Source organism: Chiloscyllium punctatum, chromosome 36, assembly GCF_047496795.1.
Source record: "Chiloscyllium punctatum isolate Juve2018m chromosome 36, sChiPun1.3, whole genome shotgun sequence".
In the NCBI taxonomy this organism is placed as follows: domain Eukaryota; kingdom Metazoa; phylum Chordata; class Chondrichthyes; order Orectolobiformes; family Hemiscylliidae; genus Chiloscyllium; species Chiloscyllium punctatum.
In genome coordinates, this window is record NC_092774.1 from 37,149,554 (window position 1) to 37,171,018 (window position 21,465).

The window sequence follows — 21,465 nt, forward strand, 5'->3', positions numbered from 1 at the left end:
GTGAGCGAAACCTGGATCTGAAGGAGTAGAAGGGACATTAACAACATCGATCTGAAATTGGACACGTGACAAGGAACAGAGCCATCATGAACAGTTGGCTTTTGAACTGGAGAAGGTTTCTCGTGAAATTCGCTTGAGGCTTGAGGTATGCAAGGTCAAGATAATTTAGGTAAAACACGGAAACGCTATCCTCATTAGCAGACAGTGAAAGGATTACAAGACACAAATTAAACATTTTCGACAAGTGATACAGGGGACTGGGAAGATAAGTATTATAAACTGTGAACAGCAAAGTTCTGGAGCACAACACATACATTCAAAGACCGAAAACATCCAGGTCCTGATTAATCAGATTGCATTGTAGTGCATTTTTGCAAAACATCCACTTGCAATGTCCTACAAAAGAGTGACAAAACCCATCCCTGTCAGCCCAGGATAGAAAATCCGAAGGGATGAAGGTTTGCTGATTTTCTGAAGATTCACAGAGCTTGGACTGGGTTTTGGTGATTGTTTCTTTTCCACTCCCAGGAGCCGCAGTGTTTGAGGCGTTGAGTTGGGGAGAATAAAATGTGCCCGTGAGCAGCATGTGGGGCTATTTCAGCTTCCCCTCATATGACTGCGCTGTGAGTTGACTCAGATGTTCTCAGGGACATTTACTGACGCGAGACAGTGAAAGGATTCTCATTCCCGCAGATCGGGAATTCAAACCGTATGCCGGCTACAGGACAATGAGAAAGATTAATTGGGGTGTGTGAAGAAGCTGTGAGCTGCATTTCAAACAGGGAGGTGGAGTCAGATGCATCATCCATTGGCCCCGGCCCTGTGCGTATCTCACGCCACCATGCTGCAGAGTTCTGACGTTAGCACGGACATGCGCAGCAATGGGTTCATTCACAAGGCGAACAACCAAAGATAATCACCGTCACTGATTCCCTTCCACAGGCCCAACTTGGTGAAGCAGTATCTTTCACTGGCAAAGGAAACACCCTTGTCCTCAGGTGCCTGCTTCATTTCGATCACGATTTCAAGCACCTCACTCTTCTAGTCTCATTTCCAAACACTTTGCTCATAGCCTCAAAAGAAGCTCTGCGGGTATCTGCTTGTTCCACCCGAACAGGCAGTGGGTTGCAGATTCCCACCAGTCCCAATTTGAGTGAAATATTTTTCCCCCTCCACTGATTTGAATCTTAAAGAAGAAGCCGGGGAGCAAGCTCCCTTTCTTTTCGACGACATTTCTCATTTTGTACTCGGCAGGGTTCACACCTGCGAGGGGAAACCGCAATGGATTTCATGTACATCGCATTAACCACTCGGCCCACGAATACAGAACCACACTGACAGCTTGACTTCCCAGGCCTGTCTGCCTATGGAGCTGAGAAAGAGTGAATCATCGCAGAGTTTGTTTGAATCCAATCACTTCACAGTGATTCGAAAGGGTTAAATATCGGCACATGGTGTTTGCAGATATTTCGGTGTTTCACCCCAAAAGATGAAATGAACTTTCAGTTAGAAATTGCAGGAGGAACTCAGCAGGTCAGGCAACATCTGTGGAAAGAGAATCAGAGGCAACATTTCAAAATTGTGTTTTCACCGACAGGTACTGTCAAACCTGCCTAGTTTCTCTTTTGGTCTCGTCTTCTCAGCAAACGCAGTCCCTTCCGTTAGACATCAATTCAATTCAGAAACCCCTTTGTGGAGAAGATTTCCGTTGGGGGAAAATTTTCCTGACGCCATTAAAAGCGCACAGCTTCGAAGCCAAAGAAGGGCAGCGAACACACCGCCCCTGGGTGGGCTCGAACCACCAACCTTTCGGTTAACAGCCGAACGCGCGGACCAATTGCGCCACAGAGACAGGCGCTGACTTGGGCTGCACATCGCCTGGTGATTTTGTAATTCAGCCTCCCCGCCGAGAATTACAGTTGTCGTCTATCAGTTTTACTTTTCCATAATCAAGCCTGGGAGATCTCTTGTGGAGATACCGGGGACAGTCTGCAGACACATCCATGTCACGAGGAACTAACTATCTTACTCCGGGGCCGTCGCCCTTCCAGCCTTTCAGTGTTTTGCCTGTTTCCGAGTTCTCTCGTTGGCTCGCAGGGGAGAAGGGGTTTGAATTCATGATGTGCAGGAACGACAATTCTTTCATTGTCTCAGATCAGTTCATGTGCCAAGAACATCAGAGTCAACCTCCCGGCCTCGTCAACAAGGGGACGGTGTCTGGACAGTCTCTGCTCAATCGGACCGGTCATCTTTCATTCTCCTCGAAATCCGCTTCGCAAAGTGTTTCTAAAGGTTCACAAAGCTGGAGACTGGGATTTCTGTGTTGCTTCATGAACATTTGAACATTTTTCCATTTCCTAACTGACAATATTTTGCCAAAATCTCTTCCAATTGTACGCCTTGCCTCATGTCCAGGGATGAGGAATTTCCATTTTGGGGAGACATTCCCAAGGTGGAGAATGTTCGCTTTGGAGCAAAGAAGGAAAACTGGAGATTTCCTGGGGCTGTTGGTCACGATGGAGGAAGAAACGGTGGGAATGGGCAGTTTAATGATCAGAAGAACCAATTGCCACTGACCAGAGTCAGTTACCAGAGGACAGGGATTGAAGTTCTTGAATGAAAAGCAGCACTTGTGCCTAATAAACACAGAGAATACTGCAGAAAGCCAACGGGTCGAGCAGCATCTGTGGAAAGGGAAACAGAGCTGACGTTGTGAGTCTGGTACGTTGTTTGTTCAGAACCCGAGTTTCCTGCATGGCAATCAATTCCCAGACATGAGAAAACGGGTCTTTATTGAGACGGGTTTTGTGAAGTTTGAGCGATAATGCAACCAACAGGAAGTCATTTAAAATCGCCAGCGAAGAAATCATAGCCAGCAGGTTACCACCCTGGGCGGGGAGCCCCAAAGGATCTCTACGCCAACACCTTAAGTGTTCGGCCACAACTACACGCCCAAAGTTGTGGTCTAAACTTTCTCATGGAATAGTTCTAACAGGAAAGGTGAGTATTGGGATTGTCCTGTCCGCGCCATAGCCCCAACGGTTCCTGTTGCCCTGGATTTGATCAGGACAGAGGAGGCTGATGGGAGATCGAATTGAACTAAACACATTGATGAGAGATAGAGCGGCTGGGAAGGATCCATTCCCATGCGTAGAGAGATTAATAATCAGGGCCGAAAATAAGGAGCCACTTCAAGAAATTTGGGGTTCATTCAGCAAAGCTAATGTATGACTGTTCACAGAAAATTGTGATGAAAGTCTCTCGAGTTATTTTGATGAGAAGTGTTGATGATGCTAATACAATCGATAGGATGAACGTAGATTGGTAAATGTATTTGGTGACAGTTCTGTTCTAGCCCTGTGAGCGAAACCTGGATCTGAAGGAGTAGAAGGGACATTAACAACATCGATCTGAAATTGGACACGTGACAAGGAACAGAGCCATCATGAACAGTTGGCTTTTGAACTGGAGAAGGTTTCTCGTGAAATTCGCTTGAGGCTTGAGGTATGCAAGGTCAAGATAATTTAGGTAAAACACGGAAACGCTATCCTCATTAGCAGACAGTGAAAGGATTACAAGACACAAATTAAACATTTTCGACAAGTGATACAGGGGACTGGGAAGATAAGTATTATAAACTGTGAACAGCAAAGATCTGGAGCACAACACATACATTCAAAGACCGAAAACATCCAGGTCCTGATTAATCAGATTGCATTGTAGTGCATGTTTGCAAAACATCCACTTGCAATGTCCTACAAAAGAGTGACAAAACCCATCCCTGTCAGCCCAGGATAGAAAATCCGAAGGGATGAACGTTTGCTGATTTTCTGAAGATTCACAGAGCTTGGACTGGGTTTTGGTGATTGTTTCTTTTCCACTCCCAGGAGCCGCAGTGTTTGAGGCGTTGAGTTGGGGAGAATAAAATGTGTCCGTGAGCAGCATGTGGGGCTATTTCAGCTTCCCCTCATATGACTGCGCTGTGAGTTGACTCAGATGTTCTCAGGGACATTTACTGACGCGAGACAGTGAAAGGATTCTCATTCCCGCAGATCGGGAATTCAAACCGTATGCCGGCTACAGGACAATGAGAAAGATTAATTGGGGTGTGTGAAGAAGCTGTGAGCTGCATTTCAAACAGGGAGGTGGAGTCAGATGCATCATCCATTGGCCCCGGCCCTGTGCGTATCTCACGCCACCATGCTGCAGAGTTCTGACGTTAGCACGGACATGCGCAGCAATGGGTTCATTCACAAGGCGAACAACCAAAGATAATCACCGTCACTGATTCCCTTCCACAGGCCCAACTTGGTGAAGCAGTATCTTTCACTGGCAAAGGAAACACCCTTGTCCTCAGGTGCCTGCTTCATTTCGATCACGATTTCAAGCACCTCACTCTTCTAGTCTCATTTCCAAACACTTTGCTCATAGCCTCAAAAGAAGCTCTGCGGGTATCTGCTTGTTCCACCCGAACAGGCAGTGGGTTGCAGATTCCCACCAGTCCCAATTTGAGTGAAATATTTTTCCCCCTCCACTGATTTGAATCTTAAAGAAGAAGCCGGGGAGCAAGCTCCCTTTCTTTTCGACGACATTTCTCATTTTGTACTCGGCAGGGTTCACACCTGCGAGGGGAAACCGCAATGGATTTCATGTACATCGCATTAACCACTCGGCCCACGAATACAGAACCACACTGACAGCTTGACTTCCCAGGCCTGTCTGCCTATGGAGCTGAGAAAGAGTGAATCATCGCAGAGTTTGTTTGAATCCAATCACTTCACAGTGATTCGAAAGGGTTAAATATCGGCACATGGTGTTTGCAGATATTTCGGTGTTTCACCCCAAAAGATGAAATGAACTTTCAGTTAGAAATTGCAGGAGGAACTCAGCAGGTCAGGCAACATCTGTGGAAAGAGAATCAGAGGCAACATTTCAAAATTGTGTTTTCACCGACAGGTACTGTCAAACCTGCCTAGTTTCTCTTTTGGTCTCGTCTTCTCAGCAAACGCAGTCCCTTCCGTTAGACATCAATTCAATTCAGAAACCCCTTTGTGGAGAAGATTTCCGTTGGGGGAAAATTTTCCTGACGCCATTAAAAGCGCACAGCTTCGAAGCCAAAGAAGGGCAGCGAACACACCGCCCCTGGGTGGGCTCGAACCACCAACCTTTCGGTTAACAGCCGAACGCGCGGACCAATTGCGCCACAGAGACAGGCGCTGACTTGGGCTGCACATCGCCTGGTGATTTTGTAATTCAGCCTCCCCGCCGAGAATTACAGTTGTCGTCTATCAGTTTTACTTTTCCATAATCAAGCCTGGGAGATCTCTTGTGGAGATACCGGGGACAGTCTGCAGACACATCCATGTCACGAGGAACTAGCTTTCTTACTCCGGGGCCGTCGCCCTTCCAGCCTTTCAGTGTTTTGCCTGTTTCCGAGTTCTCTCGTTGGCTCGCAGGGGAGAAGGGGTTTGAATTCATGATGTGCAGGAACGACAATTCTTTCATTGTCTCAGATCAGTTCATGTGCCAAGAACATCAGAGTCAACCTCCCGGCCTCGTCAACAAGGGGACGGTGTCTGGACAGTCTCTGCTCAATCGGACCGGTCATCTTTCATTCTCCTCGAAATCCGCTTCGCAAAGTGTTTCTAAAGGTTCACAAAGCTGGAGACTGGGATTTCTGTGTTGCTTCATGAACATTTGAACATTTTTCCATTTCCTAACTGACAATATTTTGCCAAAATCTCTTCCAATTGTACGCCTTGCCTCATGTCCAGGGATGAGGAATTTCCATTTTGGGGAGACATTCCCAAGGTGGAGAATGTTCGCTTTGGAGCAAAGAAGGAAAACTGGAGATTTCCTGGGGCTGTTGGTCACGATGGAGGAAGAAGCGGTGGGAATGGGCAGTTTAATGATCAGAAGAACCAATTGCCACTGACCAGAGTCAGTTACCAGAGGACAGGGATTGAAGTTCTTGAATGAAAAGCAGCACTTGTGCCTAATAAACACAGAGAATACTGCAGAAAGCCAACGGGTCGAGCAGCATCTGTGGAAAGGGAAACAGAGCTGACGTTGTGAGTCTGGTACGTTGTTTGTTCAGAACCCGAGTTTCCTGCATGGCAATCAATTCCCAGACATGAGAAAACGGGTCTTTATTGAGACGGGTTTTGTGAAGTTTGAGCGATAATGCAACCAACAGGAAGTCATTTAAAATCGCCAGCGAAGAAATCATAGCCAGCAGGTTACCACCCTGGGCGGGGAGCCCCAAAGGATCTCTACGCCAACACCTTAAGTGTTCGGCCACAACTACACGCCCAAAGTTGTGGTCTAAACTTTCTCATGGAATAGTTCTAACAGGAAAGGTGAGTATTGGGATTGTCCTGTCCGCGCCATAGCCCCAACGGTTCCTGTTGCCCTGGATTTGATCAGGACAGAGGAGGCTGATGGGAGATCGAATTGAACTACACACATTGATGAGAGATAGAGCGGCTGGGAAGGATCCATTCCCATGCGTAGAGAGATTAATAATCAGGGCCGAAAATAAGGAGCCACTTCAAGAAATTTGGGGTTCATTCAGCAAAGCTAATGTATGACTGTTCACAGAAAATTGTGATGAAAGTCTCTCGAGTTATTTTGATGAGAAGTGTTGATGATGCTAATACAATCGATAGGATGAACGTAGATTGGTAAATGTATTTGGTGACAGTTCTGTTCTAGCCCTGTGAGCGAAACCTGGATCTGAAGGAGTAGAAGGGACATTAACAACATCGATCTGAAATTGGACACGTGACAAGGAACAGAGCCATCATGAACAGTTGGCTTTTGAACTGGAGAAGGTTTCTCGTGAAATTCGCTTGAGGCTTGAGGTATGCAAGGTCAAGATAATTTAGGTAAAACACGGAAACGCTATCCTCATTAGCAGACAGTGAAAGGATTACAAGACACAAATTAAACATTTTCGACAAGTGATACAGGGGACTGGGAAGATAAGTATTATAAACTGTGAACAGCAAAGTTCTGGAGCACAACACATACATTCAAAGACCGAAAACATCCAGGTCCTGATTAATCAGATTGCATTGTAGTGCATTTTTGCAAAACATCCACTTGCAATGTCCTACAAAAGAGTGACAAAACCCATCCCTGTCAGCCCAGGATAGAAAATCCGAAGGGATGAAGGTTTGCTGATTTTCTGAAGATTCACAGAGCTTGGACTGGGTTTTGGTGATTGTTTCTTTTCCACTCCCAGGAGCCGCAGTGTTTGAGGCGTTGAGTTGGGGAGAATAAAATGTGTCCGTGAGCAGCATGTGGGGCTATTTCAGCTTCCCCTCATATGACTGCGCTGTGAGTTGACTCAGATGTTCTCAGGGACATTTACTGACGCGAGACAGTGAAAGGATTCTCATTCCCGCAGATCGGGAATTCAAACCGTATGCCGGCTACAGGACAATGAGAAAGATTAATTGGGGTGTGTGAAGAAGCTGTGAGCTGCATTTCAAACAGGGAGGTGGAGTCAGATGCATCATCCATTGGCCCCGGCCCTGTGCGTATCTCACGCCACCATGCTGCAGAGTTCTGACGTTAGCACGGACATGCGCAGCAATGGGTTCATTCACAAGGCGAACAACCAAAGATAATCACCGTCACTGATTCCCTTCCACAGGCCCAACTTGGTGAAGCAGTATCTTTCACTGGCAAAGGAAACACCCTTGTCCTCAGGTGCCTGCTTCATTTCGATCACGATTTCAAGCACCTCACTCTTCTAGTCTCATTTCCAAACACTTTGCTCATAGCCTCAAAAGAAGCTCTGCGGGTATCTGCTTGTTCCACCCGAACAGGCAGTGGGTTGCAGATTCCCACCAGTCCCAATTTGAGTGAAATATTTTTCCCCCTCCACTGATTTGAATCTTAAAGAAGAAGCCGGGGAGCAAGCTCCCTTTCTTTTCGACGACATTTCTCATTTTGTACTCGGCAGGGTTCACACCTGCGAGGGGAAACCGCAATGGATTTCATGTACATCGCATTAACCACTCGGCCCACGAATACAGAACCACACTGACAGCTTGACTTCCCAGGCCTGTCTGCCTATGGAGCTGAGAAAGAGTGAATCATCGCAGAGTTTGTTTGAATCCAATCACTTCACAGTGATTCGAAAGGGTTAAATATCGGCACATGGTGTTTGCAGATATTTCGGTGTTTCACCCCAAAAGATGAAATGAACTTTCAGTTAGAAATTGCAGGAGGAACTCAGCAGGTCAGGCAACATCTGTGGAAAGAGAATCAGAGGCAACATTTCAAAATTGTGTTTTCACCGACAGGTACTGTCAAACCTGCCTAGTTTCTCTTTTGGTCTCGTCTTCTCAGCAAACGCAGTCCCTTCCGTTAGACATCAATTCAATTCAGAAACCCCTTTGTGGAGAAGATTTCCGTTGGGGGAAAATTTTCCTGACGCCATTAAAAGCGCACAGCTTCGAAGCCAAAGAAGGGCAGCGAACACACCGCCCCTGGGTGGGCTCGAACCACCAACCTTTCGGTTAACAGCCGAACGCGCGGACCAATTGCGCCACAGAGACAGGCGCTGACTTGGGCTGCACATCGCCTGGTGATTTTGTAATTCAGCCTCCCCGCCGAGAATTACAATTGTCGTCTATCAGTTTTACTTTTCCATAATCAAGCCTGGGAGATCTCTTGTGGAGATACCGGGGACAGTCTGCAGACACATCCATGTCACGAGGAACTAACTATCTTACTCCGGGGCCGTCGCCCTTCCAGCCTTTCAGTGTTTTGCCTGTTTCCGAGTTCTCTCGTTGGCTCGCAGGGGAGAAGGGGTTTGAATTCATGATGTGCAGGAACGACAATTCTTTCATTGTCTCAGATCAGTTCATGTGCCAAGAACATCAGAGTCAACCTCCCGGCCTCGTCAACAAGGGGACGGTGTCTGGACAGTCTCTGCTCAATCGGACCGGTCATCTTTCATTCTCCTCGAAATCCGCTTCGCAAAGTGTTTCTAAAGGTTCACAAAGCTGGAGACTGGGATTTCTGTGTTGCTTCATGAACATTTGAACATTTTTCCATTTCCTAACTGACAATATTTTGCCAAAATCTCTTCCAATTGTACGCCTTGCCTCATGTCCAGGGATGAGGAATTTCCATTTTGGGGAGACATTCCCAAGGTGGAGAATGTTCGCTTTGGAGCAAAGAAGGAAAACTGGAGATTTCCTGGGGCTGTTGGTCACGATGGAGGAAGAAACGGTGGGAATGGGCAGTTTAATGATCAGAAGAACCAATTGCCACTGACCAGAGTCAGTTACCAGAGGACAGGGATTGAAGTTCTTGAATGAAAAGCAGCACTTGTGCCTAATAAACACAGAGAATACTGCAGAAAGCCAACGGGTCGAGCAGCATCTGTGGAAAGGGAAACAGAGCTGACGTTGTGAGTCTGGTACGTTGTTTGTTCAGAACCCGAGTTTCCTGCATGGCAATCAATTCCCAGACATGAGAAAACGGGTCTTTATTGAGACGGGTTTTGTGAAGTTTGAGCGATAATGCAACCAACAGGAAGTCATTTAAAATCGCCAGCGAAGAAATCATAGCCAGCAGGTTACCACCCTGGGCGGGGAGCCCCAAAGGATCTCTACGCCAACACCTTAAGTGTTCGGCCACAACTACACGCCCAAAGTTGTGGTCTAAACTTTCTCATGGAATAGTTCTAACAGGAAAGGTGAGTATTGGGATTGTCCTGTCCGCGCCATAGCCCCAACGGTTCCTGTTGCCCTGGATTTGATCAGGACAGAGGAGGCTGATGGGAGATCGAATTGAACTACACACATTGATGAGAGATAGAGCGGCTGGGAAGGATCCATTCCCATGCGTAGAGAGATTAATAATCAGGGCCGAAAATAAGGAGCCACTTCAAGAAATTTGGGGTTCATTCAGCAAAGCTAATGTATGACTGTTCACAGAAAATTGTGATGAAAGTCTCTCGAGTTATTTTGATGAGAAGTGTTGATGATGCTAATACAATCGATAGGATGAACGTAGATTGGTAAATGTATTTGGTGACAGTTCTGTTCTAGCCCTGTGAGCGAAACCTGGATCTGAAGGAGTAGAAGGGACATTAACAACATCGATCTGAAATTGGACACGTGACAAGGAACAGAGCCATCATGAACAGTTGGCTTTTGAACTGGAGAAGGTTTCTCGTGAAATTCGCTTGAGGCTTGAGGTATGCAAGGTCAAGATAATTTAGGTAAAACACGGAAACGCTATCCTCATTAGCAGACAGTGAAAGGATTACAAGACACAAATTAAACATTTTCGACAAGTGATACAGGGGACTGGGAAGATAAGTATTATAAACTGTGAACAGCAAAGTTCTGGAGCACAACACATACATTCAAAGACCGAAAACATCCAGGTCCTGATTAATCAGATTGCATTGTAGTGCATTTTTGCAAAACATCCACTTGCAATGTCCTACAAAAGAGTGACAAAACCCATCCCTGTCAGCCCAGGATAGAAAATCCGAAGGGATGAAGGTTTGCTGATTTTCTGAAGATTCACAGAGCTTGGACTGGGTTTTGGTGATTGTTTCTTTTCCACTCCCAGGAGCCGCAGTGTTTGAGGCGTTGAGTTGGGGAGAATAAAATGTGCCCGTGAGCAGCATGTGGGGCTATTTCAGCTTCCCCTCATATGACTGCGCTGTGAGTTGACTCAGATGTTCTCAGGGACATTTACTGACGCGAGACAGTGAAAGGATTCTCATTCCCGCAGATCGGGAATTCAAACCGTATGCCGGCTACAGGACAATGAGAAAGATTAATTGGGGTGTGTGAAGAAGCTGTGAGCTGCATTTCAAACAGGGAGGTGGAGTCAGATGCATCATCCATTGGCCCCGGCCCTGTGCGTATCTCACGCCACCATGCTGCAGAGTTCTGACGTTAGCACGGACATGCGCAGCAATGGGTTCATTCACAAGGCGAACAACCAAAGATAATCACCGTCACTGATTCCCTTCCACAGGCCCAACTTGGTGAAGCAGTATCTTTCACTGGCAAAGGAAACACCCTTGTCCTCAGGTGCCTGCTTCATTTCGATCACGATTTCAAGCACCTCACTCTTCTAGTCTCATTTCCAAACACTTTGCTCATAGCCTCAAAAGAAGCTCTGCGGGTATCTGCTTGTTCCACCCGAACAGGCAGTGGGTTGCAGATTCCCACCAGTCCCAATTTGAGTGAAATATTTTTCCCCCTCCACTGATTTGAATCTTAAAGAAGAAGCCGGGGAGCAAGCTCCCTTTCTTTTCGACGACATTTCTCATTTTGTACTCGGCAGGGTTCACACCTGCGAGGGGAAACCGCAATGGATTTCATGTACATCGCATTAACCACTCGGCCCACGAATACAGAACCACACTGACAGCTTGACTTCCCAGGCCTGTCTGCCTATGGAGCTGAGAAAGAGTGAATCATCGCAGAGTTTGTTTGAATCCAATCACTTCACAGTGATTCGAAAGGGTTAAATATCGGCACATGGTGTTTGCAGATATTTCGGTGTTTCACCCCAAAAGATGAAATGAACTTTCAGTTAGAAATTGCAGGAGGAACTCAGCAGGTCAGGCAACATCTGTGGAAAGAGAATCAGAGGCAACATTTCAAAATTGTGTTTTCACCGACAGGTACTGTCAAACCTGCCTAGTTTCTCTTTTGGTCTCGTCTTCTCAGCAAACGCAGTCCCTTCCGTTAGACATCAATTCAATTCAGAAACCCCTTTGTGGAGAAGATTTCCGTTGGGGGAAAATTTTCCTGACGCCATTAAAAGCGCACAGCTTCGAAGCCAAAGAAGGGCAGCGAACACACCGCCCCTGGGTGGGCTCGAACCACCAACCTTTCGGTTAACAGCCGAACGCGCGGACCAATTGCGCCACAGAGACAGGCGCTGACTTGGGCTGCACATCGCCTGGTGATTTTGTAATTCAGCCTCCCCGCCGAGAATTACAGTTGTCGTCTATCAGTTTTACTTTTCCATAATCAAGCCTGGGAGATCTCTTGTGGAGATACCGGGGACAGTCTGCAGACACATCCATGTCACGAGGAACTAGCTTTCTTACTCCGGGGCCGTCGCCCTTCCAGCCTTTCAGTGTTTTGCCTGTTTCCGAGTTCTCTCGTTGGCTCGCAGGGGAGAAGGGGTTTGAATTCATGATGTGCAGGAACGACAATTCTTTCATTGTCTCAGATCAGTTCATGTGCCAAGAACATCAGAGTCAACCTCCCGGCCTCGTCAACAAGGGGACGGTGTCTGGACAGTCTCTGCTCAATCGGACCGGTCATCTTTCATTCTCCTCGAAATCCGCTTCGCAAAGTGTTTCTAAAGGTTCACAAAGCTGGAGACTGGGATTTCTGTGTTGCTTCATGAACATTTGAACATTTTTCCATTTCCTAACTGACAATATTTTGCCAAAATCTCTTCCAATTGTACGCCTTGCCTCATGTCCAGGGATGAGGAATTTCCATTTTGGGGAGACATTCCCAAGGTGGAGAATGTTCGCTTTGGAGCAAAGAAGGAAAACTGGAGATTTCCTGGGGCTGTTGGTCACGATGGAGGAAGAAGCGGTGGGAATGGGCAGTTTAATGATCAGAAGAACCAATTGCCACTGACCAGAGTCAGTTACCAGAGGACAGGGATTGAAGTTCTTGAATGAAAAGCAGCACTTGTGCCTAATAAACACAGAGAATACTGCAGAAAGCCAACGGGTCGAGCAGCATCTGTGGAAAGGGAAACAGAGCTGACGTTGTGAGTCTGGTACGTTGTTTGTTCAGAACCCGAGTTTCCTGCATGGCAATCAATTCCCAGACATGAGAAAACGGGTCTTTATTGAGACGGGTTTTGTGAAGTTTGAGCGATAATGCAACCAACAGGAAGTCATTTAAAATCGCCAGCGAAGAAATCATAGCCAGCAGGTTACCACCCTGGGCGGGGAGCCCCAAAGGATCTCTACGCCAACACCTTAAGTGTTCGGCCACAACTACACGCCCAAAGTTGTGGTCTAAACTTTCTCATGGAATAGTTCTAACAGGAAAGGTGAGTATTGGGATTGTCCTGTCCGCGCCATAGCCCCAACGGTTCCTGTTGCCCTGGATTTGATCAGGACAGAGGAGGCTGATGGGAGATCGAATTGAACTACACACATTGATGAGAGATAGAGCGGCTGGGAAGGATCCATTCCCATGCGTAGAGAGATTAATAATCAGGGCCGAAAATAAGGAGCCACTTCAAGAAATTTGGGGTTCATTCAGCAAAGCTAATGTATGACTGTTCACAGAAAATTGTGATGAAAGTCTCTCGAGTTATTTTGATGAGAAGTGTTGATGATGCTAATACAATCGATAGGATGAACGTAGATTGGTAAATGTATTTGGTGACAGTTCTGTTCTAGCCCTGTGAGCGAAACCTGGATCTGAAGGAGTAGAAGGGACATTAACAACATCGATCTGAAATTGGACACGTGACAAGGAACAGAGCCATCATGAACAGTTGGCTTTTGAACTGGAGAAGGTTTCTCGTGAAATTCGCTTGAGGCTTGAGGTATGCAAGGTCAAGATAATTTAGGTAAAACACGGAAACGCTATCCTCATTAGCAGACAGTGAAAGGATTACAAGACACAAATTAAACATTTTCGACAAGTGATACAGGGGACTGGGAAGATAAGTATTATAAACTGTGAACAGCAAAGTTCTGGAGCACAACACATACATTCAAAGACCGAAAACATCCAGGTCCTGATTAATCAGATTGCATTGTAGTGCATTTTTGCAAAACATCCACTTGCAATGTCCTACAAAAGAGTGACAAAACCCATCCCTGTCAGCCCAGGATAGAAAATCCGAAGGGATGAAGGTTTGCTGATTTTCTGAAGATTCACAGAGCTTGGACTGGGTTTTGGTGATTGTTTCTTTTCCACTCCCAGGAGCCGCAGTGTTTGAGGCGTTGAGTTGGGGAGAATAAAATGTGCCCGTGAGCAGCATGTGGGGCTATTTCAGCTTCCCCTCATATGACTGCGCTGTGAGTTGACTCAGATGTTCTCAGGGACATTTACTGACGCGAGACAGTGAAAGGATTCTCATTCCCGCAGATCGGGAATTCAAACCGTATGCCGGCTACAGGACAATGAGAAAGATTAATTGGGGTGTGTGAAGAAGCTGTGAGCTGCATTTCAAACAGGGAGGTGGAGTCAGATGCATCATCCATTGGCCCCGGCCCTGTGCGTATCTCACGCCACCATGCTGCAGAGTTCTGACGTTAGCACGGACATGCGCAGCAATGGGTTCATTCACAAGGCGAACAACCAAAGATAATCACCGTCACTGATTCCCTTCCACAGGCCCAACTTGGTGAAGCAGTATCTTTCACTGGCAAAGGAAACACCCTTGTCCTCAGGTGCCTGCTTCATTTCGATCACGATTTCAAGCACCTCACTCTTCTAGTCTCATTTCCAAACACTTTGCTCATAGCCTCAAAAGAAGCTCTGCGGGTATCTGCTTGTTCCACCCGAACAGGCAGTGGGTTGCAGATTCCCACCAGTCCCAATTTGAGTGAAATATTTTTCCCCCTCCACTGATTTGAATCTTAAAGAAGAAGCCGGGGAGCAAGCTCCCTTTCTTTTCGACGACATTTCTCATTTTGTACTCGGCAGGGTTCACACCTGCGAGGGGAAACCGCAATGGATTTCATGTACATCGCATTAACCACTCGGCCCACGAATACAGAACCACACTGACAGCTTGACTTCCCAGGCCTGTCTGCCTATGGAGCTGAGAAAGAGTGAATCATCGCAGAGTTTGTTTGAATCCAATCACTTCACAGTGATTCGAAAGGGTTAAATATCGGCACATGGTGTTTGCAGATATTTCGGTGTTTCACCCCAAAAGATGAAATGAACTTTCAGTTAGAAATTGCAGGAGGAACTCAGCAGGTCAGGCAACATCTGTGGAAAGAGAATCAGAGGCAACATTTCAAAATTGTGTTTTCACCGACAGGTACTGTCAAACCTGCCTAGTTTCTCTTTTGGTCTCGTCTTCTCAGCAAACGCAGTCCCTTCCGTTAGACATCAATTCAATTCAGAAACCCCTTTGTGGAGAAGATTTCCGTTGGGGGAAAATTTTCCTGACGCCATTAAAAGCGCACAGCTTCGAAGCCAAAGAAGGGCAGCGAACACACCGCCCCTGGGTGGGCTCGAACCACCAACCTTTCGGTTAACAGCCGAACGCGCGGACCAATTGCGCCACAGAGACAGGCGCTGACTTGGGCTGCACATCGCCTGGTGATTTTGTAATTCAGCCTCCCCGCCGAGAATTACAGTTGTCGTCTATCAGTTTTACTTTTCCATAATCAAGCCTGGGAGATCTCTTGTGGAGATACCGGGGACAGTCTGCAGACACATCCATGTCACGAGGAACTAGCTTTCTTACTCCGGGGCCGTCGCCCTTCCAGCCTTTCAGTGTTTTGCCTGTTTCCGAGTTCTCTCGTTGGCTCGCAGGGGAGAAGGGGTTTGAATTCATGATGTGCAGGAACGACAATTCTTTCATTGTCTCAGATCAGTTCATGTGCCAAGAACATCAGAGTCAACCTCCCGGCCTCGTCAACAAGGGGACGGTGTCTGGACAGTCTCTGCTCAATCGGACCGGTCATCTTTCATTCTCCTCGAAATCCGCTTCGCAAAGTGTTTCTAAAGGTTCACAAAGCTGGAGACTGGGATTTCTGTGTTGCTTCATGAACATTTGAACATTTTTCCATTTCCTAACTGACAATATTTTGCCAAAATCTCTTCCAATTGTACGCCTTGCCTCATGTCCAGGGATGAGGAATTTCCATTTTGGGGAGACATTCCCAAGGTGGAGAATGTTCGCTTTGGAGCAAAGAAGGAAAACTGGAGATTTCCTGGGGCTGTTGGTCACGATGGAGGAAGAAGCGGTGGGAATGGGCAGTTTAATGATCAGAAGAACCAATTGCCACTGACCAGAGTCAGTTACCAGAGGACAGGGATTGAAGTTCTTGAATGAAAAGCAGCACTTGTGCCTAATAAACACAGAGAATACTGCAGAAAGCCAACGGGTCGAGCAGCATCTGTGGAAAGGGAAACAGAGCTGACGTTGTGAGTCTGGTACGTTGTTTGTTCAGAACCCGAGTTTCCTGCATGGCAATCAATTCCCAGACATGAGAAAACGGGTCTTTATTGAGACGGGTTTTGTGAAGTTTGAGCGATAATGCAACCAACAGGAAGTCATTTAAAATCGCCAGCGAAGAAATCATAGCCAGCAGGTTACCACCCTGGGCGGGGAGCCCCAAAGGATCTCTACGCCAACACCTTAAGTGTTCGGCCACAACTACACGCCCAAAGTTGTGGTCTAAACTTTCTCATGGAATAGTTCTAACAGGAAAGGTGAGTATTGGGATTGTCCTGTCCGCGCCATAGCCCCAACGGTTCCTGTTGCCCTGGATTTGATCAGGACAGAGGAGGCTGATGGGAGATCGAATTGAACTACACACATTGATGAGAGATAGAGCGGCTGGGAAGGATCCATTCCCATGCGTAGAGAGATTAATAATCAGGGCCGAAAATAAGGAGCCACTTCAAGAAATTTGGGGTTCATTCAGCAAAGCTAATGTATGACTGTTCACAGAAAATTGTGATGAAAGTCTCTCGAGTTATTTTGATGAGAAGTGTTGATGATGCTAATACAATCGATAGGATGAACGTAGATTGGTAAATGTATTTGGTGACAGTTCTGTTCTAGCCCTGTGAGCGAAACCTGGATCTGAAGGAGTAGAAGGGACATTAACAACATCGATCTGAAATTGGACACGTGACAAGGAACAGAGCCATCATGAACAGTTGGCTTTTGAACTGGAGAAGGTTTCTCGTGAAATTCGCTTGAGGCTTGAGGTATGCAAGGTCAAGATAATTTAGGTAAAACACGGAAACGCTATCCTCATTAGCAGACAGTGAAAGGATTACAAGACACAAATTAAACATTTTCGACAAGTGATACAGGGGACTGGGAAGATAAGTATTATAAACTGTGAACAGCAAAGTTCTGGAGCACAACACATACATTCAAAGACCGAAAACATCCAGGTCCTGATTAATCAGATTGCATTGTAGTGCATTTTTGCAAAACATCCACTTGCAATGTCCTACAAAAGAGTGACAAAACCCATCCCTGTCAGCCCAGGATAGAAAATCCGAAGGGATGAAGGTTTGCTGATTTTCTGAAGATTCACAGAGCTTGGACTGGGTTTTGGTGATTGTTTCTTTTCCACTCCCAGGAGCCGCAGTGTTTGAGGCGTTGAGTTGGGGAGAATAAAATGTGCCCGTGAGCAGCATGTGGGGCTATTTCAGCTTCCCCTCATATGACTGCGCTGTGAGTTGACTCAGATGTTCTCAGGGACATTTACTGACGCGAGACAGTGAAAGGATTCTCATTCCCGCAGATCGGGAATTCAAACCGTATGCCGGCTACAGGACAATGAGAAAGATTAATTGGGGTGTGTGAAGAAGCTGTGAGCTGCATTTCAAACAGGGAGGTGGAGTCAGATGCATCATCCATTGGCCCCGGCCCTGTGCGTATCTCACGCCACCATGCTGCAGAGTTCTGACGTTAGCACGGACATGCGCAGCAATGGGTTCATTCACAAGGCGAACAACCAAAGATAATCACCGTCACTGATTCCCTTCCACAGGCCCAACTTGGTGAAGCAGTATCTTTCACTGGCAAAGGAAACACCCTTGTCCTCAGGTGCCTGCTTCATTTCGATCACGATTTCAAGCACCTCACTCTTCTAGTCTCATTTCCAAACACTTTGCTCATAGCCTCAAAAGAAGCTCTGCGGGTATCTGCTTGTTCCACCCGAACAGGCAGTGGGTTGCAGATTCCCACCAGTCCCAATTTGAGTGAAATATTTTTCCCCCTCCACTGATTTGAATCTTAAAGAAGAAGCCGGGGAGCAAGCTCCCTTTCTTTTCGACGACATTTCTCATTTTGTACTCGGCAGGGTTCACACCTGCGAGGGGAAACCGCAATGGATTTCATGTACATCGCATTAACCACTCGGCCCACGAATACAGAACCACACTGACAGCTTGACTTCCCAGGCCTGTCTGCCTATGGAGCTGAGAAAGAGTGAATCATCGCAGAGTTTGTTTGAATCCAATCACTTCACAGTGATTCGAAAGGGTTAAATATCGGCACATGGTGTTTGCAGATATTTCGGTGTTTCACCCCAAAAGATGAAATGAACTTTCAGTTAGAAATTGCAGGAGGAACTCAGCAGGTCAGGCAACATCTGTGGAAAGAGAATCAGAGGCAACATTTCAAAATTGTGTTTTCACCGACAGGTACTGTCAAACCTGCCTAGTTTCTCTTTTGGTCTCGTCTTCTCAGCAAACGCAGTCCCTTCCGTTAGACATCAATTCAATTCAGAAACCCCTTTGTGGAGAAGATTTCCGTTGGGGGAAAATTTTCCTGACGCCATTAAAAGCGCACAGCTTCGAAGCCAAAGAAGGGCAGCGAACACACCGCCCCTGGGTGGGCTCGAACCACCAACCTTTCGGTTAACAGCCGAACGCGCTGACCAATTGCGCCACAGAGACAGGCGCTGACTTGGGCTGCACATCGCCTGGTGATTTTGTAATTCAGCCTCCCCGCCGAGAATTACAGTTGTCGTCTATCAGTTTTACTTTTCCATAATCAAGCCTGGGAGATCTCTTGTGGAGATACCGGGGACAGTCTGCAGACACATCCATGTCACGAGGAACTAACTATCTTACTCCGGGGCCGTCGCCCTTCCAGCCTTTCAGTGTTTTGCCTGTTTCCGAGTTCTCTCGTTGGCTCGCAGGGGAGAAGGGGTTTGAATTCATGATGTGCAGGAACGACAATTCTTTCATTGTCTCAGATCAGTTCATGTGCCAAGAACATCAGAGTCAACCTCCCGGCCTCGTCAACAAGGGGACGGTGTCTGGACAGTCTCTGCTCAATCGGACCGGTCATCTTTCATTCTCCTCGAAATCCGCTTCGCAAAGTGTTTCTAAAGGTTCACAAAGCTGGAGACTGGGATTTCTGTGTTGCTTCATGAACATTTGAACATTTTTCCATTTCCTAACTGACAATATTTTGCCAAAATCTCTTCCAATTGTACGCCTTGCCTCATGTCCAGGGATGAGGAATTTCCATTTTGGGGAGACATTCCCAAGGTGGAGAATGTTCGCTTTGGAGCAAAGAAGGAAAACTGGAGATTTCCTGGGGCTGTTGGTCACGATGGAGGAAGAAACGGTGGGAATGGGCAGTTTAATGATCAGAAGAACCAATTGCCACTGACCAGAGTCAGTTACCAGAGGACAGGGATTGAAGTTCTTGAATGAAAAGCAGCACTTGTGCCTAATAAACACAGAGAATACTGCAGAAAGCCAACGGGTCGAGCAGCATCTGTGGAAAGGGAAACAGAGCTGACGTTGTGAGTCTGGTACGTTGTTTGTTCAGAACCCGAGTTTCCTGCATGGCAATCAATTCCCAGACATGAGAAAACGGGTCTTTATTGAGACGGGTTTTGTGAAGTTTGAGCGATAATGCAACCAACAGGAAGTCATTTAAAATCGCCAGCGAAGAAATCATAGCCAGCAGGTTACCACCCTGGGCGGGGAGCCCCAAAGGATCTCTACGCCAACACCTTAAGTGTTCGGCCACAACTACACGCCCAAAGTTGTGGTCTAAACTTTCTCATGGAATAGTTCTAACAGGAAAGGTGAGTATTGGGATTGTCCTGTCCGCGCCATAGCCCCAACGGTTCCTGTTGCCCTGGATTTGATCAGGACAGAGGAGGCTGATGGGAGATCGAATTGAACTACACACATTGATGAGAGATAGAGCGGCTGGGAAGGATCCATTCCCATGCGTAGAGAGATTAATAATCAGGGCCGAAAATAAGGAGCCACTTCAAGAAATTTGGGGTTCATTCAGCAAAGCTAATGTATGACTGTTCACAGAAAATTGTGATGAAAGTCTCTCGAGTTATTTTGATGAGAAGTGTTGATGATGCTAATACAATCGATAGGATGAACGTAGATTGGTAAATGTATTTGGTGACAGTTCTGTTCTAGCCCTGTGAGCGAAACCTGGATCTGAAGGAGTAGAAGGGACATTAACAACATCGATCTGAAATTGGACACGTGACAAGGAACAGAGCCATCATGAACAGTTGGCTTTTGAACTGGAGAAGGTTTCTCGTGAAATTCGCTTGAGGCTTGAGGTATGCAAGGTCAAGATAATTTAGGTAAAACACGGAAACGCTATCCTCATTAGCAGACAGTGAAAGGATTACAAGACACAAATTAAACATTTTCGACAAGTGATACAGGGGACTGGGAAGATAAGTATTATAAACTGTGAACAGCAAAGTTCTGGAGCACAACACATACATTCAAAGACCGAAAACATCCAGGTCCTGATTAATCAGATTGCATTGTAGTGCATGTTTGCAAAACATCCACTTGCAATGTCCTACAAAAGAGTGACAAAACCCATCCCTGTCAGCCCAGGATAGAAAATCCGAAGGGATGAACGTTTGCTGATTTTCTGAAGATTCACAGAGCTTGGACTGGGTTTTGGTGATTGTTTCTTTTCCACTCCCAGGAGCCGCAGTGTTTGAGGCGTTGAGTTGGGGAGAATAAAATGTGTCCGTGAGCAGCATGTGGGGCTATTTCAGCTTCCCCTCATATGACTGCGCTGTGAGTTGACTCAGATGTTCTCAGGGACATTTACTGACGCGAGACAGTGAAAGGATTCTCATTCCCGCAGATCGGGAATTCAAACCGTATGCCGGCTACAGGACAATGAGAAAGATTAATTGGGGTGTGTGAAGAAGCTGTGAGCTGCATTTCAAACAGGGAGGTGGAGTCAGATGCATCATCCATTGGCCCCGGCCCTGTGCGTATCTCACGCCACCATGCTGCAGAGTTCTGACGTTAGCACGGACATGCGCAGCAATGGGTTCATTCACAAGGCGAACAACCAAAGATAATCACCGTCACTGATTCCCTTCCACAGGCCCAACTTGGTGAAGCAGTATCTTTCACTGGCAAAGGAAACACCCTTGTCCTCAGGTGCCTGCTTCATTTCGATCACGATTTCAAGCACCTCACTCTTCTAGTCTCATTTCCAAACACTTTGCTCATAGCCTCAAAAGAAGCTCTGCGGGTATCTGCTTGTTCCACCCGAACAGGCAGTGGGTTGCAGATTCCCACCAGTCCCAATTTGAGTGAAATATTTTTCCCTCTCCACTGATTTGAATCTTAAAGAAGAAGCCGGGGAGCAAGCTCCCTTTCTTTTCGACGACATTTCTCATTTTGTACTCGGCAGGGTTCACACCTGCGAGGGGAAACCGCAATGGATTTCATGTACATCGCATTAACCACT

General features: G+C 46.7%; 6 non-coding genes across 6 annotated transcripts; all 6 read right to left on the bottom strand.

Moving 5' to 3' along the window:
• Positions 1-1,778: 1,778 nt before the first annotated feature.
• trnan-guu (transfer RNA asparagine (anticodon GUU)) lies at positions 1,779-1,852 on the bottom strand. Its single transcript has one exon. It is a non-coding gene; the product is annotated as a tRNA-Asn (tRNA).
• A 3,285-nt stretch (positions 1,853-5,137) lies between these two features.
• Positions 5,138-5,211, bottom strand: trnan-guu (transfer RNA asparagine (anticodon GUU)). Its single transcript has one exon. It is a non-coding gene; the product is annotated as a tRNA-Asn (tRNA).
• Positions 5,212-8,496: 3,285 nt separating this feature from the next.
• trnan-guu (transfer RNA asparagine (anticodon GUU)) lies at positions 8,497-8,570 on the bottom strand. The gene has a single exon. It is a non-coding gene; the product is annotated as a tRNA-Asn (tRNA).
• A 3,285-nt stretch (positions 8,571-11,855) lies between these two features.
• Positions 11,856-11,929, bottom strand: trnan-guu (transfer RNA asparagine (anticodon GUU)). Its single transcript has one exon. It is a non-coding gene; the product is annotated as a tRNA-Asn (tRNA).
• Positions 11,930-15,214: 3,285 nt separating this feature from the next.
• On the bottom strand, positions 15,215-15,288 carry trnan-guu (transfer RNA asparagine (anticodon GUU)). The gene has a single exon. It is a non-coding gene; the product is annotated as a tRNA-Asn (tRNA).
• Positions 15,289-18,573: 3,285 nt separating this feature from the next.
• trnan-guu (transfer RNA asparagine (anticodon GUU)) lies at positions 18,574-18,647 on the bottom strand. Its single transcript has one exon. It is a non-coding gene; the product is annotated as a tRNA-Asn (tRNA).
• Positions 18,648-21,465: the final 2,818 nt, after the last annotated feature.